Raw genomic sequence first — 21,013 nt, forward strand, 5'->3', positions numbered from 1 at the left:
ATGGCACTTTAGAATTGCTTCACAAATAAAGAAAAGTCAGATATTTTGTGCTAGAGATGTTCTATAAAGCTCAAGAATACATAAAATTATCTTTGATCACTAATGTATTAACATTTAATTGGAATTGATTTTTAAACATTGGTAACATTATTGCAAGGATACATCTTTGCTACTGATGACATATGTTCATATTATTACTTTTAAGAACTTATTGACTTACCTGACTTGCAAGACTGAAAAACTGTATCATGGACTATATAGTAAAGAAAATACTTTTTACATTCAAAGATCCAAAGGGACAAAGAAAAAGACAGAATGGAAATATGTGTGGTCTAACTTAGACAAGGGCGATTTTTTTTTCTGTAAAGGGCCAGATAGCAAATCGTTTAGACTTTGTGGGGCCATCAGATCTCTGTATTAGTTTCCTAGGGCTGCAGTAACAAAATATCACAAATTTGGTGGCTTGAATCAACAGAAATTTATCCTTTTAGTTCTGGAGGCAAGAAGTATGGAAGCGAGGTGCCGGCAGGGCCATGCTGCCTCTGCAGTCCTAGGGAGGCATCTATTCCCTGTGTCTCTGCTGGCTTCTGGTGGCTGCTGGCAACACTTGGCACCCTTGACTCGTAGCTGCATTCCTCCATCTCTGCCTTTAATGTCACATGGCCCATTTTCTTGTTTGTACGTCTCTGTATCCAAATCCCCGTCTTCTATCTCATAAAGAGACCAGTCATTGGATTTGAAGCCCAGCCTAACTTAGTATGACCTCATCCTAACTCGATTACAACTACAAAGACCATATTTCCAGATAAGGTCACCTTCACAGATACCAGGGGTTAAGACTTCAACATATCTTTCCGGGAGCCGCAGTTCAGTTCACTACAGTCTCTGTTGCAACCGCTCAACTCTGTCTTTGCAACATGAACACAGCCAAGGAGAATACGTAAACAAATACATGTGCTTCGTTCCAGTAAAACTGTATTTACAAAAGCAGGTCATGGGTCAGATTGGGTCAGGGGACTAGAGTTTACCAAAGCCTGGCCTAACTAATTGACACAAAACTGCAGCAGAGAAGAAAAAAAAATTTTTTTTCCTGGCATTAGTCAGTTCATTTAAAAAAAAAATATTTATTTGGCTCCGCCGGGTCTTAGTTGAGGCACGCGGGATCTTCACTGTGGCGTGTGGGATCTAGTTCCCTGACCAGGGATCAAAGCTGGGCCCCCTGCATTGGGAACACGGAGTCTTAACCACTGCACCACCAGGGAAGTCCCAGTCAGTCTATTTTTAAAGTATAAAAATGCCTACATATTTGTATATAGAGCAACACTTATTTTTTGAAAGATGTCAACTTAGGGCAAGAAATGGAACCTTTATAATGATTTCAAATCCCAAAACTCTATTACTAAAAATGCTTGAATTACAATATTTTTCTGGTCAATGAAAAGCTTTTTGAGGATCATTTAGTTATGAGAGTCTATATAAACCTTTCCTCCAAAGAGGTCAAGACTGTTTTGGAAACAAGATTTTCCTTTAACTCAGGCACATTTATCCTCTCCATTAGAAGGAATGTACCTGTTTCCCCCACTAAGCATATGTTCCCTGAGGGCAGGGACATTGTTTGATTCAGTGGTGTGTTCTCAGCATATTAGTTATTCAATAAATATTTCTCTAAAGTGACTTCTGTTTGTTAGAATAACAAGAGTAAATTCGTGTGTCGTTGTTTTAATTCTGTTGTACAAATATAGTCCCTGTCACCGTACCTTGAAATTATTTATTGTCTTAAACAGAAAGGAAAGCTACATTAAGGGAAATCCAATTTCTATTAAAAGCTATTGGAAGAACTTGTAAAGAGAAAAATGGAGTAATGAATCAGAGGGGGTCAGTGAAAAATGTTAGTTTTTAAAATAGGGTTCATCAAAAAGAAGAAAAAGGTAGGGAAGTCAAGATACATTTCAACAACCAAGCTAAAATATTAGCAGCTACTTTTAACAGCACAGCTCAGTTCAGTAGCAGAGATGCACGGAACCCCATGTGGGATACCCTCAGTGTGGGAGGGGTGGGATTCAGTTTGGTTGAAGAGGCGGCCGGAGGAGCATCCAGCTTTTCCAAGCCTAGGTTCTGGGATTCTGGGGTCAGAGTCCAGCTCAGAGTCTCCCCACTCTCCTTGTCGCTGGAAGGAAGGCAGAAATTAGAAAGTGAAAGGTATTAGGAGTCGTAATTTTGCTCAGAAAGAATCAAGACTTGGGCTTCCCTGGTGGTGCAGTGGTTGAGAGCCCACCTGCCGATGCAGGGGACACGGGTTCGTGCCCCGGTCCAGGAAGATCCCACATGCCACGGAGCAGCTGGGCCCGTGAGCCATGGCCGCTGAGCCTGCGCGTCCGGAGCCTGTGCTCCGCAACGGGAGAGGCCACAGCAGTGAGAGGCCCGCGTACCAAAAAAAAAAAAAAAAAAAGAATCAAGACTTGTTGACAGCGTAGATGTAACCTGAGTCGATGTGGGTGAATCAGAGTCAGCCAAGAGACTCCGAGTTGGAAGCACATTAGAGAGAGCAGTGTGTTGTGTATCATGATGGCCAAGGATGAAGAGGGGGGAGAGAGACTCTTCCGGAGAAGGAGTCTACGCAGGAGAAAATAGCTAAATACAAGTCCCAGCCCTAAGGACGTGGAACCCAAGAGAAGACCTGGGGCCACCAGGAGTCATTTGTTCCAAGTTGATTATGGAATCACTCAAATAAAAAGTGAGTTTAGGAAAGGAGTGAATGCTGAAGACAAGGCCTTCAGGGACCTTCAGGTTAAAAGGAGAGACAAAAGGAGAAAGAATAAAGAAAGGAGGACCACGTAGAAAGTGGATCAGCCCTGGACCATGGAAAGTGTGGATGCGGCCCTGCCTCTTCTGGGCCCTGTATCTTCAGCAGCAGAGCCTTTTCTACCCACCCTAACCCCTGTCCTTTTAGCAAATTCAGGAAAAAGAGCGTTGCTAGGCAGAGAAACACAATTCACCCTGCTCCTTCTAACTTATTCTTGCTACCGGCCCTTGCAAGAAACTATCCCATCAATTAAGCTACTTGAATTGCCTTAAAAATCAAGGTAGTGCTGATTAAATTCATTTTCTAGAAAGCACAGTGCTTTTGAAGGAGAGGAGTAGGAGAGAAGGATCCGCTTTTTTCCACCTGTCAAGACATTTAGGTCATTAACACATGATAATTGTGCCCTCTGAAGGAAACGTCTTCGTGAAAAATACTCAAATGTTCAATGCACTTGACAAAGTTTTACTTCTGTGAAGCTCCCAATTTGCTCCTGCTCTTTAAAAAAAAAAGTAATAATAATAAAAGAAATAAAAGTAGCATACGTTTTTGTAAGAAAAAGAAAGGGAATTTTTTATGAATGGAGAAAATGCAGCAAGAGAAAACTTTTCCACTGTGGAAAATTTAGAAAACGTCGAGACCAATTTTTAGCTAGCTTCTGTATCAAAATTTGTGGTTGCGCTTAATTTTTTTTTTGTATTAATGTGAAAAATCAGATCTAGTCGCTTAAACAAGCCCCCATAACTCTTATCACCAGAACGTGTGCCTCACCTCCTGATAATACAGGATATTTTACACTGATTTCATGAATTTGCATTTCTTGTGGGAAGCAAGTTTCCTCAATAAGCAATAATACCCTTACTTTCAACCATTCTCCAGATTGAGAAGGAGGTAGTCAGTTTGTAGGTGAATGTGATGCTGACATCATGCAAACCTTTTATCTTCACAGACAGGCCAATGAGAATGGAACCCTGAGCATACTTGGTCACAGCCAGGACTGATGTGCACCCAGAAGGAATGAAGTATGGATGTGAAAGAACGTAGGCCTTACTGCTCCCTGACCAAGAACAGACGGGAGAAGGAACGGCGCTATACTAATTCCTCAGCAGACAACGCAGAGTGCAGGGTTCCTACACAGAAGTCTTACAGTTCCAGTGAAACCCTGAAAGCTTTTGATCACGATTCCTCGCGGCTGCTTTATGGAAACAGAGGAAAGGATTTGGTTCACAGAGAAGCCGATGAGTTCACCAGACAAGGTAGGTCATTGTTCTAGGAAAACGAAGCATGCTCAGCTCCTGCTAACGTGCAGGTGTCACTTTTTTCCCTTCGAGGTGATACGATTATTCCTTAGATTGATGTCCTTTCCTCTGATTTAGACTTTGAGATATTAGATGATCCCATAGTATTCCACATTAAAAGTAGAAAGCCACCTATGGACACATGGACCCAGATGCAGGTATGGACCCACGTAGAGAATCATCCCACAGCCCGCAGTTTGTATGTGAGGTTGCGATTCTGCGCGTGGTCCAAGTGTTGGTGCATAAACTTGAAACCCAGGTCTCCAGGGCTCCCTGCCAGGCTCAGGAAGGTGCACACAGACACTGTTTTTGTATTTAGAACTGGTGTGAGGAAACTCATCTTTCCCTCGTAAGAAAGTAAGAATTCTTCCTCTGGATCATCTCATGATCCATCTGGCCCAGCTGTTTGTGTCTGTTTATAGAAGAGCCTGCATCACAAGGGTTCCATTTTCTCTCTCGAAGGCAATCTGGGACATTAAGTTTAGGCCTTAAAACATGCTAGTTTCCCATAATGTAATCCATTATGGTTTGGTCATTCACATGTGTTTGTTGAACGTTTTTACACTCTGTTTTCTGCCTGCGTGATTCTATCAGTGCAATAGTGACTTCTGTAACTTGACTTCACAGTCCTAACCCTACTGAGTTCCATGCTTTAAAGACAGTAGCTTCTTTAAAATTAGGCATACGTAGGGACATTTTGTTTCTTCCAACACATTCTTGAGATGTGGGCAACGTTACCACTAATAAAAATCAAATCCTCTTACATCTGCCTTGCACAGTTCATTCACCTAGAACTTAGCATCCTGTAGCTAATTTTATCAAGAAACAAGGAAAAAGAAATTAAACTTCAAAAATAAAGAGTATATTCATTTTTTTCCAGTCACCTTGCAGACAGTGTGACTAACAGTTTGATACTGAACAGGAACAAACTTAAGAAAAAGTAACAATGCTGTAAATCATTCCAAAGTTTGAAACTTTTCCATGGTTCTTTTCTTCTCTACATTGTGGGAAGAGCCATCCTCAATAGATTGAAATCGTGTTCCCTCACCTAAACCAGTTTACGTCAAGAAGACTCATTTGATTTGCCAGAGAGATTGTGTTCCCCGTGAAAGCATGCCTTACTAATTACAGGTATCAAATTATATGAAAGAGGAAAAACTCGCTTAACATTTCAAATCCAGTGTTTAAGGGAAATACAGAACAGATATTTGAAATAGGTACTCTTGCTAAATTAAGGGACTTGAGTTCATTGTCCCATGTGTGATCATTCTAAACCCGATTTCTTCTTTCATGATCTCTACACAGTGAACAGAGATTATCAGAGTCCATTTTTCACCAGTTTCAAAAATAGCAGGTACTGTAGAGATGCAGGCAATCTGAACCCAGTGTGAAGTCTCACCTTTTGTAACAAAAATAGCTTTTAGTGCCCTGTTGGCAAAGAAAAAGCTACATTGTGGAATACTGTGAGAGGGAAGAAAGCAGCACACGTGGCGTGATGCGCCAAGGAAGCGCATCTCTGCCCCAAGCCAGCGTTTAGTTTAGGCAGAGAGGAGGGTGCTTAACGGGTTAAAAATAGCGAGCTGCAATTTTTGCCTCCCAGGCAGCGTTAATCCAGTGTAGCCTGTTGCTGATGACACGGCGAGACCATCTGTGGGAACCCGGGAACCGAAGTCTTAGGGGACCAAACATCCCTGTCACCCAGCTCCTTGCCAGCGAAGGACTAGAGAGTGAACGGGGCAGAGGGAAGGGACGGAGAGCGAGGCAGCCGACGGGCCTCTTGTCAGGAGCGGCCAAGTGCAGCTGCGAGGAGAGGTTTCAGAGCGGAGGTGAGAGGAAAAGCAAAAGCGCGGCGTGCGGAGGCGCGCCATTCGCTTGACGTGTTCAGAAATCAGATCGTATTAAAAACATAAACGGAATGCACTGCTACTGATAGCTGAGGGGTGCTGATTCCTTACCTCGTTCCAGTCAACGTGCTGGGAGTCAGGTGCACCATCACTGAACTCTCACAGCACCTCGGGGTGTAGCGCCCAGGGGCATCGTCGTTTCACAGGTTGAGACGGTCAAGGCTTGGAGGCCTGAGATCCCATGGCCAGTGAGGGCCGTGCTGGGACTTGAACCCAGGCCTGTCTGGCCCCAAGTGCTCAGGCGTGTAACCTCTGTGCAGTTGCCAGAGCAGAAAACAGGCAATTAATTCAGTGTCAACCGTGCCCTTTGGTTTCTTGGAGTCAGTCTTAGCCAATTTTGATGGTACCGATCAAGAGAGATGAGGAGACTGGACACATATTTGGGAAATAAAATGGAAGTGATTTTGTGATTGGGTGGATGAGGATGTGCGGAAGAGGGAAGCATTGCAAATGCTTTTTCTTTCCTCTGGTTTGATGTGGGGAATATTTGTAGCAGCAGCGGCAGATGAGGTGAGAAAGGAACAAGGAAACGTCTGCTATCAGATGATGTGTTTCCCAAGGAAGCATAATGAAAAATCCTCCCAGCCTTTCATTTTCGTTGAACCTGACAAATGTCAGTTTTTCCTCCCCGACTATTATGCTGTGGTATTAATTATTTAATTGACAAAATGTGCTTCCTGCCACAGCTCCTGACATCATACACATAATAAAAATGAAAGATTAAAAATATTAATAGTAGCCAAAGACCGCTGAAACTCTTCCAAAGAATCATATGCTAATTGAGCTCGTCCATGGAGTCTTAAAATGCCTTGCCAGTCCAAATCCACTTCTTCTTTGAACGACACAGGAAAATGCAGCTTCAGCTGGAGGAAGGGATAAGTAGAGACGCCTGTTAATGCAATTACACGGAGAATTCAAATCTAGAAATACAATGATTTTAGTCAACTATAAAAGAAAGAAATGTAATATTTTTATTTTTATTGACCAATTATATGGCCTATTATCAAACTTAATTTTAATCATTTTTTATGGCTTTACTGACTGGCAGGTGACTTGTTAATTACGTGTTATATTTAGATACTGTAAAGCTAAGGAGGATTTCCTTGTCACAGTAATGTGTCATTTGACTGGTTCTCACACAGATCTCTTTCTCTCCTGTTGAATCTCTCCATGTGGTTTACTGGGCGGTGGGAATAGTCCTGTTAGCAGCTGTGGAGCTCTCTGTAGGTGTGATGGGGTTAGGCTAATAGTGGCTTCTTTGGCATTCTTGGATACTATTTTCTTTGATTCGTCTTTGAAGGGAATTTATCCTGTCAGATCTGAGACACATTTCTTATGAAACAGCTGCATAAGATCATCCCACAGCTTTTAGAGAAGTGATAAAATAAAAGATCTTTTCTTCCCAGCACTATGTACATTGCCTGTAACGTCCTTGACCAAACGAGAAAGCTCAGCAACTCCAGTGAGGAATGTTGGCCCTGAAGGTGAATTTTGAAATGCGGTGACATCTGGAAGTGGGGACACTTTTCTTCCACAGAACCCTAACCCTGGAAGAAGAGGAGGAACACCTCTGAGACAGTCTTAACCCCAAGTGTTTACCCGTTAGGCAGTCATCAGTGTTGTGGTTGTGAATCTCAGAATTTTAAAATGAAAAGCCTACCATCTATTCTTCATTTATAGAACGTCAGGGGAGGAAGGTTACCTGTTTTTAAACTTGGAAAGCAGACAGCATTATGTCTGTGTTTGTACACACCTGACGTCAAAATAGATCATGCATTTGCAAAGTAGGAAAGGGAAGGAGGAAGGCAGATGGGATGAAGACCCTCACTGATTTCTGAGTGGGGCCCCTGACCGCTTGCTTCTGGTCCCAGAAACTCTCCTCTTTCCTCACCGCTGCTTTGGGCTTTGCCTTCTCTTCCTGCTTGTCATCGTCAGGGGTGCTCAGCAGCCCCCAGCTCCCACAGACACGACTTCTCACCTCATGATTATTGCTGGTCCAAGGCCAGTTCCAGTAGAGTTGGTGGGAGAGGAGATCCCACAAGCCCTGAAGCCTCCTGCTGCACCTGCTTGGTGGGCTGTGTCCTGAGTCCCAGTCCATCTTTTATACAAGATTCCGGATGCTAGACCTTTCCCTTACCATATGTGACCCTCTTTTGCGAAACAAAAGGACATGAGGGGCACAGTCTGAGTTTTTCTGTACACATGTATCCAGGACTCTGGTATGAGGGTTGTTCGAGCGATGCCTCATTTACCCATCTCCCAGCTGGCTCTTTACCCCTCCTGAGCTGAGCAGTGACATGGGTGCAAATGAGGTCTAGAACCCTCTTAGGGTCCTGATGGACAAAGCCGATGCAGGTGCTTTTCTTCTTGGGCCGGATGAAAGCTCGAAGTGGGGTGAAGCCCTAGCGTGAGGATCAGAGAGGACGCTGTGGCTTCACGGCGCCGGAGGGAGGCTCACGGGCCTCTCCCACGCTGCTCACGGGAGTGGACGTCGTGCTGCGGGGGCAGCTGGCTTCCTTGGTCCCTCGGGAGCTGAGGGAGCCTAAGCGGATGCCTTTTCTCCACTCCGATACTGTGAGAGTGCCAGCCCCGGAGCCCAGGGAGTAGAAAGGCTTGTCCACAGCGACTAAGATGACTTGTCACTGCTTCCGAGGCAGCCCCCAGGAAAGCAGCGACAAGCTTAATGGCGCCCAGCATGTAGGAAGTGAGGTAGGATACGAAACAGACAGATCAGGAAGCTCCGAATGCAAATGAGCGAAGGTGAAGAGAAGGAAAACCCGAACCAAAATGAGAGATTATAATAAGAGCCTCTCAGACATCTAAGTGCAAAAAAAAAAAAAAAAAAAAGCACAGCAGCAAAACCAGCAGTAACAGCCAAATGCTAAGGTGGGGAAAGCCATAATTTACAAACCAAAAAAATATAATAGATATGTTGAAGAAGAAAGCATGGTCATTGTTGAAATCCAAATGACTGGTTTTGAAGACCAAGTAGAAGAAATGACTCAGAAGACAAAGTTCCAGGTAAAATTAAGAAAACACACACACACACACACACACCTTAGCACATCCCCGAGAAATTCTTTAACTTTGTGGATAAAGATATTTTACAAGATTCTAGAGAAAGAAAAACAAGTTACTCTTCTTGTGACTTACAAAAGAAACAAATATAAAACTAATGAATCTCTCATCATCAGCAGTGAAAACTAGAAGACAACAGAATAACTTCTACCACAAGGAAAAGACTACAAGCCAGGGGTTCTATATGCAGAGAAGATATCATCCATCTCTCAGAGTAAATGCAAGATATTTAGGGACATGCAGAGATTCAGAGACTGTATCACCAGCGTCTACCATCTGAAGTATTCAAGAAGTGATACCAACTGAATCACAGTCACTACCTGTGAAAGGAAAGGTGAACCACCCACCGTGCAGTATATATGCGGTCATATCCCAAATGATGATAGAGTGAGTGGAAATGTGCAAGAACCACTACAAGGGAAACCCTAAGAAAAGACTAGAAATAAAACTCCTTCCCTATCAGCAAAATGCAATAGTTGGGAGAAGCTTGTAGGGAAATTAAAAGTGTTCCGAAAATCTCATCTGAAGAAAGAGGGGAGAAACAGTTATGGAATAGAGCTTTAGTGGAGGGGAATAATTGCTATCTTGCATTCATGTGGTAATGAAAAATATGTATTTGAATATGAATGTCAGGGAAGGGAAGGTGATCATTAGTGAAATGAAGAAAGCACAATAGACCTACCTAATTAGCAGGGGGAAAAAGGCATGAATAGCAGTCTGATCAATTTAGCAAAAACAGCTCCAAGGAAAAAGAGGAAACAGGTAAAATCATGAATAACCATAAAACAAGATGGAAGACGTGAACTCTCCTATATGACATATTACATGAAATAGAAATGAACTGAATTTTGACACAAACAGAAACTAACCAGCTGATTTATAAACGTTACTGGTATTTATAAGAAACAGACGTAAAATGGTAAAAAGTGGTTGAGAATAAAGAGATGGATATAAAGAGATATCAGGTGAATACAAACAAAAAGAAAGTAGGATTGGCAGTATTAATATTAGGAAAGGTGGAAATTACAATTAAAAACACTAAACAGGGTAAAGAGGACCACCAAGTAAATGGTAAGAGACGAGGATGAATACTCTTAAAGTGCATAGATTAAACAATATAGTAGCTAAATTTACAAAGCACAAGCTTTTAGGGAAAAAATGTTGTGAAAACACATTTATTGTGGGATATTATGGTTCACCTCCTTCAGAAACAGATCTAAAAAGACCAACAAAAACGAACATACTATATATATTAAGAAATAAGTAAAATATCAGAAAAAAGAAACCAAAGGAAAATAGGAAGAAGTAGATCATCATGATAAACTTAAATTAAAAACAGACAAAAAGTTGATTCTTTAAAAATTCTAAGAAACCAGAAAGCCCCTGATGGTCCCGATTAAAGAATAATGAGAAAGAAAATAAGGAGAGATACTGAAGACATCATAACAATGAAAAGGAGCTGCTCCAAACAACGGATTTTTTTAAATCTAGGGAAATTTATTTTTTCTTAGTAAAATATGATCAACCCCAAATTATTTCAAAACATGGAGAAAAGTCATCAGAATCAGTTACCTCAAAAGAGATTAGAGGGCTTCCCTGGTGGCGCAGTGGTTGAGAGTCCGCCTGCCGATGCAGGGGAAACGGGTTCGTGCCCCGGTCCAGGAAGATCCCACGTGCCGCGGAGCGGCTGGGCCCGTGAGCCATGGCCGCTGGGCCTGTGCGTCCGGAGCCTGTGCTCCGCAACGGGAGAAGCCACAACAGTGAGAGGCCCACATACCGCAAAAAAAAAAAAAAAAAGAAAAAGAGATTAGAAAGGTGATTAAAAGGGGCGCCATTAGAAAGTACCACATAGGTTTCTAGGTAAATCTTACATAACCTTCAAAGTACAGCTAAGTCCATAGTTCAAAAAGCTATTCAACACCAAAAAAATAAAAAAGAAAAGAAAAAGATGGAAAGCACTAAAATTCATATTGTGAGGTTGACATAACCTTAACAACAAAACTTGATTAACATAGTACAAAAAAGAAACTATCTAGACCAAAATTTCTTCTCAATATGTATATAATAAAAATTCTAAATAACTATTTGTATATAAGAATCTAGCAATGTATAAAAAGGATAACAGTCTGGACCAGATTAATAACCAAGTGGTTACTAATCCTTGGTGATGATGCAAGGATTTTTCAATGTTGGGAAATCTATTAACGTAATTAGATTAATAAATCAGTGTAGAAAAGCATGATCTTATCACTAGATGATGAACAGTTTTGGGATAAAATTTTAAACCCATTCCTGATTAAAATAAAACTCACTAAGTAAACAAGAAGGAAAAAAACAAATATGTTAGCCGTGTAAGATGATCAATCAAAAAAATTAAACAGCATTCTCAAGGGTAAGATTCTAGGACCATTTCAGTTAAAATCAGTAACACCAAAAAGGCTCACCTACCCTCACAATTACTATGCAAAATTGTTTAGACATTTTAGCAATTGTAGTAAGAGAAGAAAATGAAACAATTGATATATATTTTGGAAAACGTTAGAATTAGCACTTTTGCTAAATATGTGATTGATTTTGTACATACAAAAAACAATGTGAAATAAAAACCACTAGAAAAATTGTTTTAAAGTTTGAAGCAAATTGGTACTTGGGTAAATGCAAGATAAATATATGGACATCACTGGTAGTATATGTAACATAATAGTTAAGAGTATATATTCTGGATGCAGATGATATGTGTTTGAGACCCACATCTGCCATTCATTAACCAAGCGGCAAGTTACCTAATTTTGGCCAAGTAACTTGCCTGAACAAATTACTTAATTTCTCTGTGCTTCAGTTTCCTTCTATGTACATTGTGCTTTAGCTTTCAATCTATAGTTTGTTGAGAATGAAATGAGTTGATATATATAAACTGCTTAGAATAATACCTGATGCATGTTATATACCATTAAGTACTTATTAAACAATAATTGGCTAAATTTGGCAGTCAGAAAAAAATATCCTACCACAATGGCAACAAACACTATAAAGTTCTCTGGAATAAATTTTAACAAGAGTGGTATAGGACCTAATATGAAGAGGTCTGTAGATATTATTGTGAGACAGAAAACAGATCTGAATAAATGAAAAGACAGTCAATGTTTTCGGATGGGAAGACAGATATAAAAATATCAGTTCTATGAAAATAAATGCATAGAAGTCAAGGCTTATGTTTAATTGGAGAAAGTGATCTGAAAATTAATGTGGAAGAATAAATGTCAAAAATATATTCAAAAGTGAGGATAAAATGGCCTTACCATATATTTTTTAAAATAGTATAAAGCCATGTAATCATGTCTATAAGATATTGGCGTAAATAAAGACAAGTTGATCAGTGGAGTCGGCTAAAATTTCAGAAATAGATCCTAGCATACAGGGAAATTTAGCATAAAACAAAAAATGGTTTTTCTATTCATTGGGGTTTGATAAATGGTGCTGGCACAACTGGTTATCCATCTGGAAGAATATAAAATTGGACCCATATCTTTCAGCATATTCAAAAATAAATTAAGATGGATTAAAGACAAATGTAAAAAATAAAGCAATAAGAATTCTAGAAGTTAATTTGAGAGACTGAATAAAGTAGCAATGACTTGATCCATGAGTAGCAGAAAGTTCCAAAAACAATGGTTTAAACACCTAACAGAATTATTTTCTTACAAAACAAGAAGTCCAGAGGCAGACCATCCAGGGTTCAAAGATGCCATCAAGGCCCCAGGTACCTTCTATCTTTTTTGGCTCAGTCATCTGTAGCATGTGCCCTTTGTCCCACAGATCCCCAGATGTTTGCTGCATTTTCATATTCCTGTTGAAATAGAACCAAAGCAAAAGTGAGAAGGGTTTCTCTCCGTTGGACTATTTCTTTTCACTCCCCAGAGACGTCTTCTTGCATCTCTTTTTTTCAGAACTGTTATACTTGGCTACGCTTAGCTGCATGAGAAGAGGGAACATTTACTATTTTTGCTTTCCAGCTTTTATAACAGAGGAAGGCAAGGAAAAAGTGGTTGTGAGTCTACACAGCCTGTCCCAGGGACTGTATGTACATCCCGAGAATAGAGGAGACCATTCTAATAGAAATAAGAAAACCAGAAGAGAAGCCTTATATGATTATTTTTTACTTAAAATCTTTTATATAAAATATAAATAATAATAAGCATACCATGAACAAAATTATTTTGTTGGGAAATATGTTTATAATCCATGTGACAGATAAAAGATACACACACACACACACACACACACACATAAAATAAAGTAAGAGTGACTTTTACAAATTGAAAACAGAAAGACAACCCAGTGGGAAATAGCTTCAATTCACAGAAGAGCAAATTCAAGTGGTCAGTGAACACATGAAAAGGTCATGAGTTTTCCTATTAGTCTGAGAAAAGCAGTAGCTCATCCAGGCCCCTGCGTCCCCCCTGCACAGCTCATGTCCTGGCATCCCTCATAGAGCATTTGTAAAACAGGTGACCACCAGTGATTTGCTGAGGAAGTTCCTCCCAGCTTGGTAAGCAGAAAATGAATGGGAGAAGCAACCATAGTGACAGGTGTTCCTGTTTGGAATTCTGCACACATTTTTTTCAGACAGACAGCCTTGTACATTGAAGTCACACTCTAGAATGTTCTTCCATCCAGACGACTTAATACACTTGCGTGTTCCATCTGGCCTTCCTCCATGTTGTTTTCATTGAAAAATATATAGTGATCCATTATCAACTTCTAAACGCAATACATTGATTCCTAAAGCAAGGACTTTCTGTACAACTGTGAAGTTCTGGATTAGGAAGAAGCCAAAAAAAACAAAGACCAACTTGTGAATTGCATCACACAAAACTTGACTCAAAAACTCTTAAAAGTATTGAAATAAACACAACAAAATCCATTCGCAGACTTACAAAAAAAAAAAAGAAAAAAAGAAAGAAAGAGAAAGGAAAGAAAAAACAGTAAAATATTCACAGAGGTTGTATTTGGAGAGTGGGGCTATGAGGGAAAACCTGCCGCTCTAAATCATCAAAGGTCAAGGGCAAAAATAATCCCTGTCTTGGAATCATAGGAGTGGGGAGGAAAAGCACCTTTCCAGACAGGCAGATCCCGTTGTTAATGTTCACACTGTCCTGATGGTTGGTTTTCAATTCAGGATGAATTCCAGGCACAGTAGGAGCAGGGTTTCTGATTTAGTTTAGGGATGAAATATAAACCCAAAGTTCCTGGTACTAAAGGAAATTTTAACCCTTGTGACCCATACTTTTACCAAGGTCTATTCTCTTCCTATTCCTCCTCCTTGGACTCATGATACTATTGTTCTCAGCCTTGTTTCATGGTTCATTGTGCTACCTTCTTTATGCCTCTGCATAAACTTATGGTTGGGAGATATCTGAGATCCTCTAAGTCCATTTTATAGATGAGGAAAACTGAGACCCAGACTTGTGAAAATGCTCACTCAGTCAACAGCTGGTGAGTTCCACAGCCAGAAACAAACAGAGTCTGATCCTATTATTTTCCTACTCTTCCACCTTCCTAATTTCCAAGAAAAAACCAAGCCCTTTTAAGAAAACCACAGAAAAAGCTAATCATGTTCTTGAATATGCTTGCAACCTTGAAGTAAGCATATATAGCTTAGGTCATAAAAAGGACAAAACATAAAAGAAAAAGAAAGTTGATAAATTGGACTTCATCAAAATTAAAACTTCTACTTATCAGAAAATACCTTTAAGAAAATGAAACGGCAAGCCACAGCGTAAGAGAAAATTGCATATATATATATATATATATATATATGTATACATACACACACACACATTTATATGACATTATATATATTTGTCATATGCATGCATATATACACATATATACATATATGTCAATATATGACAAAGGACTTATATCCAGACTATATAAAGAGCTCCTATAAATCAATAATAAAAAGATAAACAATGCAATTTAAAAATGGACAAAAATCCTTTGAAACTACACGGAAAATACACAGATGTCTAATGAGTACCTGAAACAGTGCTCAGCATCATTAGCCATCAGGGAACTGAAAATTAAAACTACAATGAAATATTACCACTCACCCACTGGAATGGCTAAAGTAAAAAATTCCACAGCACCAAATATCTGTGAGGATGTGGAACAACTGAACTCTCATACATTGCTGATGGGAGTGCAAAATGTAGAATGGCAAGATTTTCAGAAACTGTTTGGCAATTTCTTATGTAAAGTTAAAAATAACATCTTCCTTTTGACCGAGCAATGCATATCCTAAGTATTTCCATAAGACAAATGAAGCTTTATCTTCATAGCAGCTTTATTCATAATCAACCCAAATAGGAATCACCAAGTGAATAGATGTAACAAATTGTAGTTCCATTCATGCAATAGAACACAGCTTGGTAATACCAAAGATGAATTACTGATAAAGCAACAATGTGGAAGAACCTCAAAAACACTCCATTAAGTGAAAGGATCCACAGTTGATACTGCATGACTGTATATATTCAGTTCAAGAACAGACAAAACTTATCTATAATAAAAGAAGTCAGAACAGTAGTTGCCTGTGATGACGGGGACTGACTTCCGGGGATACGGGAACTTTGTGGGCGTGATGGAGATGTGCCATGTTTAGTTTGGCTTCGTGGTGGAAACATATGTTAGAACTCACTGAAGTGTCCACTTAAGATTTGTGTACTTCACTGCATATAGAATTTACCTAAGCAGTAATAATTAAAAAAAAAAAAAAACCCCAAACTAGGCATGCTCAAACAAGTGTAGCTGAATATGGGAAGTTTGGGGTTTGCTTTCTCTTTTCATCCAGCTTCAGCCAAGATGACATTTCACTTGGTCCTGGGACAGTCACATTGTCTCCACTGAACCACAAACACAGTCCTTTTAGAGACCACCTCTGCTGCCAATGCACTACAGTGTTTTGCTGGATAAAGACATTTTGCCCACTAAGATAATAGCATCCCCAACTTTTCCAGGACAGTGCCGAGGGAGAGAAGGCAGACTTGGTGGCACATAGTTAGGACCATGCCTTTCAAATATTTTCATCCATTTCCAAATAGAAAAAAAGGTCCATTTTAAACTCTTGGATATAGGTTACATTTTTTGGCAGTTTTAATATTGGAATTCCCTAAAATGATAAATAATTTTTAAATCTTTCCACATATTGTGTGTTTCCAGATAGGTCAAAAGAATTAAATTCATATTTCTGAGATGTAAACCATGAAAGATGTATGTATAATTTTAGAATATCACCAATAGCATTTGGCGGATGTCAAAATAATATTCATGGGCTTCCCTGGTGGCGCAGTGGTTGAGAGTCCGCCTGCCGATGCAGGGGACACGGGTTCGTGCCCCAGTCCGGGAAGATCCCACGTGCCGCGGAGCGGCTGGGCCCGTGAGCCATGGCCACTGAGCCTGCGGGTCCGGAGCCTGTGCTCCGCAACGGGAGAGGCCACAACAGTGAGAAGCCCGCGTATCGCAAAAAAAATAAAAAATAAAAAATAATATTCATAACTCTGTTGATTAAGATACTAATTGTGTGTCTCTCTGTACCATTTTATCCTGTTTTGGAAGTGAAATGGAATATATCCAATTTTTCTTACTCTTATTTTTATTTTGTTCATTTGTATTTTTTGCATTATGAAAATAGATTAAACATTCAGGCATGTTGGAAACTGTGAAAGAGGAAAATTTGAGACCCAAGAGCAAAATGCTTTTAATTTTAAAGACTGAGATTTCATTTAGTCTTGGATGCCATTATAGTGAATAATGGGAACTGATCCTAGACTTCAAAAGAAATATGACCATATGGTCTTACCATTCAGCACTTAATGCTGCTATGAATTTCCAGTTCTACCCCAACTTTTCATTTCCCCAGTGTTCCTCCTCACCTCTGTCATCTTACAAAAACGAAAGGAATCTGAAACCCTTTTTCATGTTTTCTGAAATACTTCCTGGTGCTAAGAAAACCTTTTCTTTGGGAGAACAGGGTTTCATAAAGAAAGACAAAAACCTGAAACAGACATCAGATCCCCTAGGCTAATTACTGCAACTCCAAAGTTTATTCCTTTTAAATATGAACTCTTGAAAATGATTCATTTAGAGATCAAAATGATTAAGCCTTCTCAGTCACCCCGAATGTCAGCAGGAGGATTAAGGGATTTAGATGGCCGTGTTTACTCAGCTTTAAATTGCTGTACGTAAAGACACCAGTTAAAGAGCTGCAGTTTATCATCGTTTCATGTGAACGTTTTCCTCTTAGTTCCCTCTTTTAGCTCCCCGTCCTAACTGATTGTTAACTAATTTTGGCTGTTAAGTAGGTAAGTGCCTCTTTCAGACTTGGCAGCCAACCTGCTTTGTAGATTACCTGCCAGGAGGTGTGAGTAGATGGACATAGCTTAGAGCTCTCCTATGGACACAGTAGTGGTAATCCTTGCCCCCTGCCTCGGCCTTTATTGGTCTGATGTCCTGAGCACCCGCTTGCTGCTAAACTTGTATCTGGTTCCTTGCCACGTTGCCAATTGTGGATCCACATTGTGAGTCACTGTGGTGTCGCTTCAGTCACAATTATTAAACACCTGCTGCTTCACGCCAAACCACACGCATATTTATACCAATACCTACTGCAGTTTGATTATCAGATAGCAGCAGATACGTTGTGGGGTTGTAGGCGTATTAGCATCCATCGCTGGGTCCTGGGTTGTTCTAAAGAAATAATGACTGGGTAAAAAATAAAAAGCAAATTCATTTTCAGAATGCTTTTGAGAAAAACCAAGTTTAAATGTATTACTGTCCTTACAAATGGTTACAAATGGTTGCTAATGTCAGAATTGCACTATTCTGTGGTGGGTATCTAAATCCTTCATGGTACATGCTTAAGAAGATGCTTTTTCTTTATAAGTCAGCAGACTCACAGCCTAATTTTTCTTGTTTGAGCCACCAAGCCTTCTCTTCAGTATCCATATGTTTGTCCTCCCCTAGGGGCTTCCAAATCTTATGTTGAAGAGAATGCATATTCTCTGGGGCTGTTCATTCTAATCCTGCTTTCTCTGCTTGCAAATGCACTTGGGGTTTTCCCTTCTCAGGCTTCTCATCAAGTTCACCATGTAGTCTCAACCACACATGTCCAGTGACAGGTACATACAGTTCACAGCTGAGTTCAGGATGAATGAATGCTGAGGGTGTAACTTGCAATGGCTTCCATTAGACCCGTATTTTGAGTAATAAATTGGATTGTAAATACGGTGTACAGTGGTCATTTCCTTTGTCCTCTAGAAATATTAGATATTAATATCTTAGGAATAGGTACATCGAGAAGGCTGTTGAATACTGTTGACGATATTTACGTTTTCTAGAGAGAGTAAAATGGGGTAGGGAAAGTTAAGCTATTTAGTGGGATTTTAAGTTAATTTTTTAAATGTAGTTTTGTGTAGGATCCTGTAAGTCAAGATTTATACCCTCACTGGAGCTTCTACTGCATGGGTATTTTGTTCAAAGAGTGACAAATTTAACATAAGGAGGTTTGGAATATCCCAGAAAATATACATTAGGACTCAAAGGGAAAAAAATTCCATACGCTTGTTTTACTCTGTGATCTTCGTATCATTTTACAAACACAGCAAAAAAAAAAGGGAACTCCAGATAAGATGGTGGTGACACTAATGCCACCAGTACCAAATAAGAAATGTTTGTCCAATTTGTAGTTTGGGGTTATGCTCCACCCTTGGAGGATGGTGCCTCCATGTCTGAAAATATATAATTCCATCCAAGCTGACAACAACCAAGGAAAATACTTAAAGACAGTTACAGATTCTTTTATTTCTGTGTGTTACATTTATATTGATCCTTCTCTCCATTTCCTATGCTCAGTTATGGGGCTTGTTACTATAGAAGAAATAGACGCTTATTGTCCTTTAAAAAAGTCCACATATGATGAAGGGAAAGGGAAGAATGAAAAGAAAAACGTTGCTCCTGTATTTCTTACACAACTTCGTTTCTTTACAATAAACGAGGAAGGAGTTTTAAAACCCAGCTTCTCGGGGCTTCCCTGGTGGCGCACTGGTTGACAGTCCGCCTGCCGTTGCAGGGGACACGGGTTCGTGCCCCGGTCCGGGAAGATCCCACGTGCCGCGGAGCGGCTGGGCCCGTGAGCCATGGCCGCTGGGCCTGCGCGTCCGGAGCCTGTGCTCCGCAACGGGAGAGGCCACAGCAGTGAGAGGCCCGCGTACCGCAAAAAAAAAAAAAAAAAAAAAAAGATAGACTTTCATCTTTCTTTCTTATGTTTTTAAATTAATGGAAATTATCATGCAAAGTAAAACTTCAAAACTATAAAAGAGAACATTACTGATTTCCCTCACTTATGTCTCCTTCTGGATGGTCCATCTTGACGGTTATATGGCCCTCCTCACCTTTATTCATGCTCAAAGCCACAGGCATTTATATAATCTGTTGGGTCTCTTTCTTAGTTTCCAAAAGTGGGATCATACTCTACAGACTACTTTGCAACTTGTATTTTTTTTACTTAAAATATATATAATAGGCTTCCCTCCAGAACAGAAAACATAGGTCCAAACCCACTCTTTCTGCTAGCCACATAGTCTTCCATGCAGGGAATATATCACATATTTAACAGTTCCCTTTCTGGTAAACATTCCAGTTATTTTAATTTTTACAACCATGCTATAATAAACATTATTTGTACATGTCTGTTTAAGTCCAGGTGATTTTATTTCTCTCGGATATATTCTCAGAGGTAGACTTTCAGTGCTAAAGAATATTTTAACTTTAACAGAAAAAATAGTTTCAAAGACTAAAGCAGCATAATAGAAGGCAAAGAAAAAAATGATAAAGGAATAATGAAATTGTGTAGCAGACCCCCAGAATCAATTGCTTTTTAAGAGAACAATTCTTGGTTTCAGTACCAATTTCTGTACCAGTGACTTATAGTCCAACTCCTCATTGCAAATTTACAATAGGGTATATACACACTTGCAGTGTGGTCTGAAAGAGAGCCAACAGATAATAAGTGCTGTGAAGATGTACAGAAACTGGAACTCTCATACCCCTGTGGTCAGAAAGCAAAGTGGTGCAGCCACTGTGGAAAACAGTCTGGCAGTTCCTCAAAAGGTTAAACATAGAGCTAATACAATATGACCCAGCAATGCCTCTCATAGGTATATACCCAAGAGAAATAAAAACATACGGTGTTCCATAGCAGCATTTTCATAATAGCCAAAAAGCAGAAACAACTCAAATGTCCATTAACTGATAAACAGATAAATAAAAGATGATGTGTCTATACAATGGAATATTATTTGGCCATAAAAAGAAATGACTACTGGCACATGCTACAATGTGAATGAATCTTGAAAACACTATGTTAAGTGAAAAAAGCCAGTCGCAAAAATCTTCGTATTGTAGGACCCCTTTTCTTTGAAATGTCCAGAATAGACAAATCTATAGTGAGAGAAAGTAGATTAGTGCTTGCCTAGGGCTAGAGGGAGTGGTGGGGTAAGAGGGGAAATGGGAGGTGCCTGATAATTGATACAAGGGTGATGAAAATGTTCTAAACTTGATTGTGGTGATAGCTGCACACCACCACGTGTATATGCTGAAAACCATTGACTTGGACACTTTCAGTAGGTTCATTGTATGGTTTGTGAGTTAATATCTCAATAAAGTAGTTTTGGAAAAGAGAAGAAACAAGGGAAATAGAGAGAAAGGGCACAATCTAAGCATTAGAGAATCTAGACATAACGGGGGAGAGAACACCACGGGTTCTCATGTGGGACCACCCTCCTCTGGGTTCTGCAGTCACCCTGTGTCACTCCGAGGCTAGTCCCTCACATAGAGGCTTTTCCGTTTCAACTTACCCAACCTATTGGTGA

This window comes from Mesoplodon bidens, assembly GCF_964165515.1.
Source record: "Mesoplodon bidens genome assembly, chromosome: 20".
NCBI classification, from domain to species: Eukaryota; Metazoa; Chordata; class Mammalia; order Artiodactyla; family Ziphiidae; genus Mesoplodon; species Mesoplodon bidens.